We start from the raw sequence: 12,614 nt of genomic DNA on the forward strand, positions 1-12,614 counted from the left end.
GTGTGTGTCTGTGTGTGTGTGTGTGTGGTTCTGTGTCACTAGTGGGGCCTGTGGCCCGATTGGAGTGTTTGCGGTGTGAGAAGGAGGAGTTGGAGAACAATTTGTTGGAGCAGCTGAAGGAGTTGAGGTTGCAGAAGCAGAAAGAGCTGCAGGTTCTTCAGGAGATGCTGAAACACAAGCAGCAAGAGGAGACAGAGCTCCTGCAGAAACAGCAGGAGGAGGAGGAGCATAACAGGTCCATCAAGAGTAAGTACTATGGAAATGCAATAATACTAACATAACTAATAATGAATGTTAGCCTTTAGGCTCCAATAAAAGTGATACTAATATATGTATAGTACTATATATATTATATTTTATATATTCAGTAGTAATTATGTAGTATATACAATCTGTGTTATATCCAGCAGTAATGATACTTGCTCTGGCAGATATGAAAATGGCCTGTGAACAGGAGAAGAAATCTCTGGAGGAAGAACTTGAGAAGCTCAGACTGTCACTGCAGGTAGAGATCCCTTATAGTGTCAGTACACATCCACCAGTACCTCCACCTTTCACTTATAACGTCAGTACACATTCAGTACACATTCCCACCTTTCCATTGTACTGGCTTTAGTGATGATTCGTGTGTGTGTTATACCAGCCCATAGAGGAGGACATTGAGTCTGAAAGTGGCGCTGGAGATGAAGAACCAGGAGATCAAAGATCAGCACGATCTTTTGGTCAAACTATTTACTCTGTATGTAGTAGCTCGTTTAACATTATATCCTCTGTATATATACTATATACTGTTTATGTAGTACCTGGTTTAACACTATACCCTGTGAAGGAAATATTGTTGTGTTTCTTTCTCTATCATTGTAAAGCGTGAGAAAGCTTAGCATAATATTAGAAGAACAGGACGTTCCCTAGAGAACGTCCTTGAAGAAATACACTCCTTCCAAGGTGTTATCTGGTCTCAGCAGAAGCAAACCCTCCCTCGTTCTCTCGAACGCTACGGCTATTATATAAGGGGAGGGAAATCACCCAAAGGGGAGCGAAGCAAATAGGCACGCTCATTTTTTGAAACTAATAACTCAATAAAATCTTCTTATCCACATCTGACTCCTTGTTTGCTGAATTTCCACCATAGAATTTGGCGTTGTCGGCAGGATCAGCGAGAGGCACCATGCGGAGCGGCGGTGACTAAACTTCGAGGACGCGCCTCAGAGAGAAAACTGAGCTGGAGGAAGAGGGAAACCCACAAGAATACGGGAAAGTACCTAACCAGGGAGTGACGTCCCGCTTGACTCCGGTGGTGTGCTCTGCCTGATCTAACGAACAGAGAGTAAGTGGTGAAGTTCAGTTATTTAATCCTAGAAGAAAGTGACATAGTGATCCGCCTGAGTCTACCCTGGGGTGGTTCTGTAAAGTAGCATAGTATATGAGATACTAGGGCTTAAAAATAGGGTCTAGAGGACTCCGGAGTCTGGGACTCCGCCAGCCTAAGAGAATAGGCACACTGAGTAGACGTACTAGTGTAAGAAATAGGCCCGGGCCGACAGAACACCCCGCAGGGAAAGGAGTGGACTCAGTATAATAGCACGATTTGCTGGAGCGGAACTAATCCATATCGGGGGTAGATGGTGTGGATAATAAGATAAAAAATAGGAAAATTGTAGAGAGTAGGTAAGTTTCCTTTGTTCGTTTGTTGCCTGAATCCAAAAGTAAAAAAAAAAAAAAAATGGGTGCGGGCAATAGTAAGGAGTATGAGTTCGGTAAGGACAAGCTCTCCAGTAGCCTATTCTTTCAAATGAGTAAAGATTATGGGGAACATGTAAACAAACATGTCCCGTTTTGGATTAAACATTATGGGTTTAATACCTCAGGGACGCTGAGTGTTGCATACCTGTTAAAATTAATTAAGAGAGTCGAGGTCAAACCTAGAGAAGCTGATAAGAAAGCACGGAAATATTTTGACAAAAACAGCGAGGATATGCTAGAAAAGGCAAAAATGTGGTTAGAAGAAGCTGAGAAAAGGCAGAAGAAACAGGAAGGGCAAAAGAAATGTAATAATGAAGTGTCTCAGTGTGTTTCCTTAGCTGATGCTGGCCTCGATGCCGCCCCGCCGAGAGCCCCCAGCTGATTCAACAACCACAAGCATCAGGAAACCCACCTCCTTATCCCGAACCAGGGACTTCATCGCTAACATCAAAGCCGTCTCCATATGACGAACCAAGACGGCAACTGGAGACAATAACCTCACCAGTGGCTCATCACACTCGAAGTCACGCCACTATAAAGCCATCCGCAGGGCCTGACAGAGGCTATGCCCCACAGTTCCCGATGGTGGAAGTGTCAGGACCTGAGGGAGTGATTATGGTCCACCGTCACTGGACTACAGACGACATCATGAAAGCGGCCGACGGCCTGAGCAAGCCAGGTGACATCGGTGGACGACGCTTCGGACAAGAACTGATGGCATTCGTGCAGTCCTGCAGACCAACACAGGCTGAACTGAGACGGTTGTTGATGATGCGGAAGAGGCAGAGGAAGAGGAAAAGGAGGGAAAATTGATTGGATGAAAGAACAGGAATGCTACAACTGTGGAAAGCTTAGACATTTTGCCAGAAACTGTCCGGAGGAGGATAACTCATATGACGGGGGCACAGATCAGAATCCCACAATCCATGACGGGCGGTGGAGAGGCAGGACAGCAGCGGACCACTGAGTGAAGACGGCAAAAGGGAAGTGACAAATTTAAATGACCAACTATTACAGCAGATTAGTAAAGGGCAAAGAGGCCTCCCCGAGGTAACTGTGAAAGTAGAGGGAAAAAATGTTAGGTTTTTGGTTGACAGTGGTGCCACCCACTTAGTGTTAAAAGAAGGATTAATAGAATGTAGAATGAGACCAGGATATGGGATAACAGCAATTGGAGTGGGAGGTCATCCCATTGATGAAAGGATGTCCGAGCCTCTCCAATGTAGTTTAGGAAACAGCCAATTCAAACACAGCTTTTTGGTGTCAGAAACCTGTCCAATTAATTTGTTAGCTAGAGATTTAATGTGTAAACTTGGGTGCACAATTAGCAGCAACCCAGAGGGGTTATTTGTTATGTGGGAAACACCTACACAGGGAGTCCAGCTAGAGGCAGGAGTCCCTTTGTACGTGTATGAATTGCAGTGCACTGCTGGGGAAGTACTAACACATTTTATGACTGAAGTTACTAATACACTACCTGGTGAGCTGACGGTTAAACAAAGTGACTCTATTCACTGTACAATGAAGGTCCATGAGGGATCTGATGTTGATTTTGAACAAAAATTTGACTTAGGGGGCAGTGACAGTCTGATTATCACAGCTATAGCGTGGGACTGCGAGTGGGCTGCGGGAGTGGTGCAGCTCTCAGCTAAACAGAAATCTTTATATTCAATCTCACATGCAGCACCTCATGTGTCGCTGGCTAGCGCACATGTTGACCCAGACTGGCAGAGAGTAGGGTTGTGGACAAAACGCATGTTGAGCACAACTGATTGGATAAAAGAACCCCAGTGTAAAGTCATGTACAGCCCAAGCATAGATGTGTGGAAAATGCCAACCCCGTATAGGCTAAATTGTAAAAGGGGGGTTGAGCTTGTAAGTCCTAATATAGTAATTATGGCAGCCTCTGTTACCCTCTCAGAGGAAGAGGAGGAGGAATTGAAAACAGTTCCTGCAGGGTTATGGGCACAGGGAAAAAATGATGTGGGCTTAATAAAAGGATGTGAGCCCGTCCACATCACCCCAAAATCTGATTATAGACCACACCAGCACCAATACCCTCTAAAACCAGAGGCAGCGGAGGGTATTGGGCCAGTGTTCCAACCTTTAAAACAAGCAGGAGTTATCATACCATGCCCAGATTCACCAGTACGTACTCCAATTTTCCCAGTTAAGAAGCCAGGGAGAGATGAATGGAGATTTGTGCAGGATTTGCAGGCTGTCAACGCGGCAGTACACCCTAGAGCCCCAGAAGTTCCAAACCCGCACACCATTCTCTCTCAGATCCCACCAGACAGTAAGTGGTTCAGTGTAGTTGATTTGGCCAATGCTTTCTTTAGCGTACCTGTGCACAAGGATAGCCAATTTTGGTTTGCTTTCACTTTTGAAGGAAAGCCATACATATTTCCAAGACTGTGTCAGGGGTATTGTGAATCACCAACCATTTACAATGCCGCCTTACACTGAAGCCTAGAAGCTTTAGAGCTCCTCGAAGGAACAGCCTTGCTGCAATACGTTGATGATCTTTTAATTTGTGGGAGAACACGAGAAGCGTGTAAACAAGCCACGGTGGCACTGCTACATCATTTAGCAGAGGAAGGCCACAAGGCATCCAAATCCAAATTACAGTTTTGTAAGCAGCAAGTGCATTTTTTAGGACATGACATCACTGAACAAACGCGCATGCTGACTAAAGACCGAGTGAATGCCATCTTGACTATACCAAGACCCACGACGAAAAAACAACTGCTGTCCTTCTTAGGCATGTGTTCCTATTGTAGAACATTCATACCATCTTATGCAGAGCATGAGGGGCCACTCAGAAATATAATACGGACCAAGGGATCGAATTCCTCTCAGTTAGAATGGGCGCCAGAAGCTGAAGCGGCCTTTACAGCACTGAAGCAGTTATTACAGGTCATACCTGCTTTAGGCATTCCAGATCCCAATAAATCATTTGAACAAACCATGTCTCCCCACTTCTTATATGAAAGGACCAATTGAGATTGCTCATGGGAGAAGTCACATGAGCAAAGGGGGGATAGTGGAGAGCATAACAAGACATTGGTATGTACCAGGAATAAACACACATACCCAAAAAAAAAAAATTTGTTCCCGATGCTTGGTATGTGCACAAAACACACCACACGGAGACAATCATACCAAACACGCACCCGCCGGACACCCGCCGCCTAGTGAGCCTTTTCAACATTGGCAAATAGATTTCGTAGAACTGACACCAGCTGAAGGAAAGAGATACATGCTTGTGTGTGTGTGCATGTTTAGTAAGTGGGTGGAGGCCTTCCCAACGGGAAAACAAGATAGTGAGGCAGTAGCAAAAGCGCTATTGAGAGAAATTATTCCCCTGTGGGGGTTACCACAACGAGTGACCAGTGACAATGGGACACCCTTCGTACACGAAGGACTAAAAGCTTTGACTAAATACCTAGGGGTAGATATGAGAAAACACTGCAGTTACCACCCTGCTAGTGCAGGGGCAATAGAACGGACAAACGGCACCATTAAAGGAGGTCTAGCTAAAGTAACGCAGGAAACAGGCATGAATTGGGTAAAATGCCTTCCCCTCGTCCTGTGGCAATGTCGAACCAGACCACAGGCACGAACAGGGTTATCAGCTTTTGAAATAGTGTTTGGACAGCCTCCCAACACGGGGGTGGTTCCGCCGGACTGGGATACTAACCTGACCAATGAATCACTTTTGCAGTATTGTGTGTCTCTGCACAAATCTCTCTCCCATGTGTCTAAGCAGGTGAAGGCAGTTCTTCCCGAGGTGACGGATACTCCACTCCACACCCACCAACCAGGTGATTGGGTGCTGATAAAGGACTTCAGAAGGAAGCGGTGGAACCAGCCCAGGTGGAGAGGACCATTCCAAGTGCTGCTGACGACTAACACCGCCGTCAAAACCGACGGACGAGCAACGTGGATACACCACACTCATTGCAAGAAGGCGCCAGAACGACCTGAGGACTCATGATGAATTCTCTGTTTGTCACTATCCTACTCACTACTCTCGCCCCGATCGCGGGACGACAACTCCTGCCAGAGGAAAGATGCAAAGGCAATATCGCTTGTGCAATGGCAGTGGTGACGGCAACCACTGCCAAGCCAAACCAGTCTTGCCTAGTGTGTCACCCCTTTCAGGTGCCATGGACGCCCATACCCATCACCCACGACATGGCGACCCAGATGACCAATAAGACTACATGTGAACTAGATAGGCTAACAGGACAGCTCTATAATTTATCTAGAGAAATCATAAGCTCGATGAAAATACCCGGCTGGGCGGGTAATTGGAAGAAAACTGGAAAGAACTATGAGTTCCAGTGGTCAGGATGTTGCACACCAGTACTCCTAACCCCGCCAGTGTCTATTTTCAAACTACGTGGGGCACATGCACACACCATACATAAACGAGGCACTGGCAAGCAGCACCCCGCTAAATACAATGGCTATACCCTGGCCGACCCATGGACCACCCCTGCATTGGCAATAGGTTGGTCTATATTTCTGGGAGGAGGCACCACTGCAGCCTTGAATAAGATTAACGGTTTAGCGTGGCAAGTCCTAACTCTGGCCAATAGGACTGAGACGATTTTTACACTCCTAAACCAAGAATTGCACCAGATTCGCCAAGTAGTCCTGCAGAATAGAATGGCCTTAGATTTGCTCCTAGCCGAGGAAGGTGAGGTGTGTAAGAAGATAAATGTATCATGTTGTTTTCACATCCCAGATTATTATGATAATATAACAGACCTGATTACACATATGAAACAGGACATCCAGGAGCCGTCCCCAGCAGACAATTCATGGTTCTCATGGTTCACCTCGGCCCTGGGCCCGTGGGGACACTGGGCAATGACGGTGCTTTTTCCTGTGCTCATTGTCGTATTGATGGTTATGTGTTTCCTGCCATGTATTATGAATTGTTGTGTCACCTGGGTGACTAATCTTACTCGTGTACAGTATCAACTGTTGCAAGAACTGCCAGAGGGGGTGGATGAGGATTCTGAGGAATTTAATGACCTCCAGGCACTATTCATTGAAAATTAAAGTCTAGATGATGTTGATGATTGACAAAGAATCAAAGGGGGGAAGTGTGAAGGAAATATTGTTGTGTTTCTTTCTCTATCATTGTAAAGCGTGAGAAAGCTTAGCATAAGATTAGAAGAACAGGACGTTCCCTAGAGAACGTCCTTGAAGAAATACACTCCTTCCAAGGAGTTATCTGGTCTCAACAGAAGCAAACCCTCCCTCGTTCTCTCGAATGCTACGGCTATTATATAAGGGGAGGGAAATCACCCAAAGGGGAGCGAAGGAAATAGGCACGCTCATTTTTTGAAACTAATAACTCAATAAAATCTTCTTATCCACATCTGACTCCTGGTTTGCTGAATTTCCACCACAACCCTCAGCTTACTCTAGTCTGCAGATGTGAAGAAATTAAACAGAATGTGTATCTGTGTATATGTGCGCACCTGTATGTGTCTGGTTGTAGTATTATTTAAAGGGTCAAACTGCGTGAAGTGTGCCCAGGCCCAGAGCTAATTTGATGGGCATGATTCTGTGACCTCTTGGGCCTTGAAATGTGGTGCTTTGAATGATTTAATGAGTGAAACGGTCTGAAGTGTGCCCAAGTTTAAAGCAACCTTGCTGGGCATGACTGTGTGACCTCTTGGGCCAGGAAGTCTGTTTCTAGTTTTATTTAAACGGTCAAACTGCGTGAAGTGTGCCCAGGCCCAGAGTTACTTTGCTGGGCATGACTGTGAGACCTCTTGGGCCAGGAAGTCTGGTTGTAGTATGATTTAAAGGGTCAAATGTGATGGTGTGCCCAGGCCCAGAGCACCTTTGCTGGGCATGACTGTGTGACCTCTTGGGCCTGGAAGTCTGGTTGTAGTATGATTTTAAAGGGTCAAATGGTCTCCATTGTGTGTCCAGGTTTAAGGCTACTTTGCTGGGCATGTGATTTGGACCCATCGTGTACGGAAGCCTTTCCGTCACGTCTTCGTTTTCCACGCCTTCAGCGCCGGTAGCCTGCGAATTTAAAACCGACGTGCATTTTATTCTTTCCCCCTTTTATCCTTTCATATCTCTTCGCTACGTTGGAGAAGAGAGACGCACGTGGGTAAATAAAATGTAAATATCTGTAAATATCTGTATAATATGTAAATAAAAGGAAGAAGTGGTTGTGTAGTGTAGTCGTTTGATTATAAATAATCTCATAATAATTTTATCCACAAATTCTTATACATTTATAAATGTTTATCTCTTTCTGTGTGTGTGTGTGTGTGTGTTTGTATCTGTGTGTGTGTGTATAGTTCTGTGTCACTAGTGGGGCCTGTGCCCCGATTGGAGTGTTTGCGGTGTGAGAAGGAGGAGTTGGAGAACAGTTTGTTGGAGCAGCTGAAGGATTTGAGGTTGCAGAAGCAGAAGGAGCTGCAGGTTCTTCAGGAGATGCTGAAACACAAGCAGCAGGAGGAGACAGAGCTCCTGCAGAAACAGCAGGAGGAGGAGGAGCATAACAGGTCCATCAAGAGTAAGTACTATGGAAATGCAATAATACTAACATAACTAATAATGAATGTTAGCCTTTAGGCTCCAATAAAAGTGATACTAATATATGTATAGTACTATATATATTATATTTTATATGTTCAGTAGTAATTATGTAGTATATACAATCTGTGTTATATCCAGGAGTAATGATACTTGCTCTGGCAGATATGAAAATGGCCTGTGAACAGGAGAAGAAATCTCTGGAGGAAGAACTTGAGAAGCTCAGACTGTCACTGCAGGTAGAGATCCCTTATAGTGTCAGTACACATCCACCAGTACCTCCACCTTTCACTTATAACGTCAGTACACATTCCCACCTTTCCATTGTACTGGCTGTAGTGATGATTCGTGTGTGTGTTATACCAGCCCATAGAGGAGGACATTATGAGTCTGAAAGTGGCGCTGGAGATGAAGAACCAGGAGATCAAAGATCAGCATGATCTTTTGGTCAAACTATATACTCTGTATGTAGTACCTGGTTTAACATTATATCCTCTGTATATATACTATATACTGTTTATGCAATACCTGGTTTAACACTATACCCTCAACTTACTCTAGTCTGCAGATGTGAAGAAATTAAACAGAATGTGTATCTGTGTATATGTGCGCACCTGTATGTGTCTGTTTCTAGTTTTATTTAAACGGTAAAACTGCGTGAAGTGTGCCCAGGCCCAGAGCTACTTTGCTGGGCATGACTGTGTGACCTCTTGGGCCTGGAAGTCTGGTTGTAGTATGATTTTAAAGGGTCAAATGGTCTCCATTGTGTGTCCAGGTTTAAGGCTACTTTGCTGGGCATGTGATTTGGACCCATCGGGTACGGAAGCCTTTCCGTCACGTGCTCGTTTTCCACGCCTTCAGCGCAAGTAGCCTGCGAATTTAAAACCGACGTGCATTTTATTCTTTTCACCTTTTATCCTTTCATATCTCTCCGCTACCTTGGAGAAGAGAGACGCACACGGGTAAATATCTGTAAATATCTGTATAATATGTAAATAAAAGGAAGAAGTGGTTGTGTAGTGTAGTCGTTTGATTATAAATAATCTCATAATAATTTTATCCACAAATTCTTATACATTTATACATGTTTATCTCTCTCTTTGTGTGTGTGTGTGTGTGTGTGTGTGTGTGTGTGTGTGTGTGTGTGTGGTTCTGTGTCACTAGTGGGGCCTGTGGCCCGATTGGAGTGTTTGCGGTGTGAGAAGGAGGAGTTGGAGAACAGTTTGTTGGAGCAGCTGAAGGAGTTGAGGTTGCAGAAGCAGAAGGAGCTGCAGGTTCTTCAGGAGATGCTGAAACACAAGCAGCAGGAGGAGACAGAGCTCCTGCAGAAACAGCAGGAGGAGGAGGAGCATAACAGGTCCATCAAGAGTAAGTACTATGGAAATGCAATAATACTAACATAACTAATAATGAATGTTAGCCTTTAGGCTCCAATAAAAGTGATACTAATATATGTATAGTACTATATATATTATATTTTATATATTCAGTAGTAATTATGTAGTATATACAATCTGTGTTATATCCAGCAGTAATGATACTTGCTCTGGCAGATATGAAAATGGCCTGTGAACAGGAGAAGAAATCTCTGGAGGAAGAACTTGAGAAGCTCAGACTGTCACTGCAGGTAGAGATCGCATATAGTGTCAGTACACATCCACCAGTACCTCCACCTTTCACTTATAACGTCAGTACACATTCAGTACACATTCCCACCTTTCCATTGTACTGGCTGTAGTGATGATTCGTGTGTGTGTTATACCAGCCCATAGAGGAGGACATTATGAGTCTGAAAGTGGCGCTGGAGATGAAGAACCAGGAGATCAAAGATCAGCACGATCTTTTGGTCAAACTATATACTCTGTATGTATACTATATACTCTGTATGTAGTACCTGGTTTAACACTATATCCTCTGTATAAATACTATATACTGTTTATGTAGTACCTGGTTTAACACTATACCCTCAGCTTACTCTAGTCTGCAGATGTGAAGAAATTAAACAGAATGTGTATCTGTGTATATGTGCGCACCTGTATGTGTCTGGTTGTAGTATTATTTAAAGGGTCAAACTGCGTGAAGTGTGCCCAGGCCCAGAGCTACTTTGATGGGCATGATTCTGTGACCTCTTGGGCCTTGAAATGTGGTGCTTTGAATGATTTAAAGAGTGAAACGGTCTGAAGTGTGCCCACGTTTAAAGCAACCTTGCTGGGCATGACTGTGTGACCTCTTGGGCCAAGAAGTCTGTTTCTAGTTTTATTTAAACGGTCAAACTGCGTGAAGTGTGCCCAGGCCCAGAGCTACTTTGCTGGGCATGACTGTGTGACCTCTTGGGCCTGGAAGTCTGGTTGTAGTATGATTTTAAAGGGTCAAATGGTCTCCATTGTGTGTCCAGGTTTAAGGCTACTTTGCTGGGCATGTGATTTGGACCCATCGGGTAGGGAAGCCTTTCCGTCACGTGCTTGTTTTCCACGCCTTCAGCGCCGGTAGCCTGCGAATTTAAAACCGACGTGCATTTTATTCTTTTCCCCTTTTATCCTTTCATATCTCTTCGCTACCTTGGAGAAGAGAGACGCACGTGGGTAAATAAAATTTAAATATCTGTAAATATCTGTATAATATGTAAATAAAAGGAAGAAGTGGTTGTGTAGTGTAGTCGTTTGATTATAAATAATCTCACAATAATTTTATCCCCAAATTTTTATACATTTATACATGTTTATCTCTCTGTTTGTGTGTGTGTGTGTGTGTGTGTGTGGTTCTGTGTCACTAGTGGGGCCTGTGGCCCGATTGGAGTGTTTGCGGTGTGAGAAGGAGGAGTTGGAGAACAGTTTGTTGGAGCAGCTGAAGGAGTTGAGGTTGCAGAAGCAGAAGGAGCTGCAGGTTCTTCAGGAGATGCTGAAACACAAGCAGCAGGAGGAGACAGAGCTCCTGCAGAAACAGCAGGAGGAGGAGGAGCATAACAGGTCCATCAAGAGTAAGTACTATGGAAATGCAATAATACTTACATAACTAATAATGAATGTTAGCCTTTAGGCTCCAATAAAAGTGATACTAATATATGTATAGTACTATATATATTATATTTTATATATTCAGTAGTAATTATGTAGTATATACAATCTGTGTTATATCCAGCAGTAATGATACTTGCTCTGGCAGATATGAAAATGGCCTGTGAACAGGAGAAGAAATCTCTGGAGGAAGAACTTGAGAAGCTCAGACTGTCACTGCAGGTAGAGATCGCATATAGTGTCAGTACACATCCACCAGTACCTCCACCTTTCACTTATAACGTCAGTACACATTCAGTACACATTCCCACCTTTCCATTGTACTGGCTGTAGTGATGATTCGTGTGTGTGTTATACCAGCCCATAGAGGAGGACCTTATGAGTCTGAAAGTGGCGCTGGAGATGAAGAACCAGGAGATCAAAGATCAGCACGATCTTTTGGTCAAACTATATACTCTGTATGTATACTATATACTCTGTATGTAGTACCTGGTTTAACATTATATCCTCTGTATATATACTATATACTGTTTATGTAGTACCTGGTTTAACACTATACCCTCAGCTTACTCTAGTCTGCAGATGTGAAGAAATTAAACAGAATGTGTATCTGTGTATATGTGCGCACCTGTATGTGTCTGGTTGTAGTATTATTTAAAGGGTCAAACTGCGTGAAGTGTGCCCAGGCGCAGAGCTACTTTGATGGGCATGATTCTGTGACCTCTTGGGCCTTGAAATGTGGTGCTTTGAACGATTTGAAGAGTGAAACGGTCTGAAGTGTGCCCAAGTTTAAAGCAACCTTGCTGGGCATGACTGTCTGACCTCTTGGGCCAGGAAGTCTGTTTCTAGTTTTATTTAAACGGTCAAACTGCGTGAAGTGTGCCCAGGCCCAGAGCTACTTTGCTGGGCATGACTGTGTGACCTCTTGGGCCTGGAAGTCTGGTTGTAGTATGATTTTAAAGGGTCAAATGGTCTCCATTGTGTGTCCAGGTTTAAGGCTACTTTGCTGGGCATGTGATTTGGACCCATCGGGTACGGAAGCCTTTCCGTCACGTGCTCGTTTTCCACGCCTTCAGCGCAGGTAGCCTGCGAATTTAAAACCGACGTGCATTTTATTCTTTTCCCCTTTTATCCCTTCATATCTCTCCTCTACCTTGGAGAAGAGAGACGCACGCGGGTAAATAAAATGTAAATATCTGTAAATATCTGTTTAATATGTAAATAAAAGGAAGAAGTGGTTGTGTAGTGTAGTCGTTTCATTATAAATAATCTCATAATAAT

The 12,614-nt window shown here is 44.1% G+C and overlaps 1 long non-coding RNA gene across 1 annotated transcript; it reads left to right on the plus strand.

Moving 5' to 3' along the window:
* The first annotated feature begins 836 nt into the window (after window positions 1–836).
* Window positions 837–6,399, plus strand: LOC145657926 (uncharacterized). Its single transcript, XR_014123877.1, has 2 exons — window positions 837–1,327; window positions 5,513–6,399. It is a non-coding gene; the product is annotated as an uncharacterized LOC145657926 (long non-coding RNA).
* Window positions 6,400–12,614: the final 6,215 nt, after the last annotated feature.

The sequence above is a fragment of the Electrophorus electricus genome, chromosome 5, assembly GCF_041902795.1.
Source record: "Electrophorus electricus isolate QZ-2024a chromosome 5, ASM4190279v1, whole genome shotgun sequence".
NCBI classification, from domain to species: Eukaryota; Metazoa; Chordata; class Actinopteri; order Gymnotiformes; family Gymnotidae; genus Electrophorus; species Electrophorus electricus.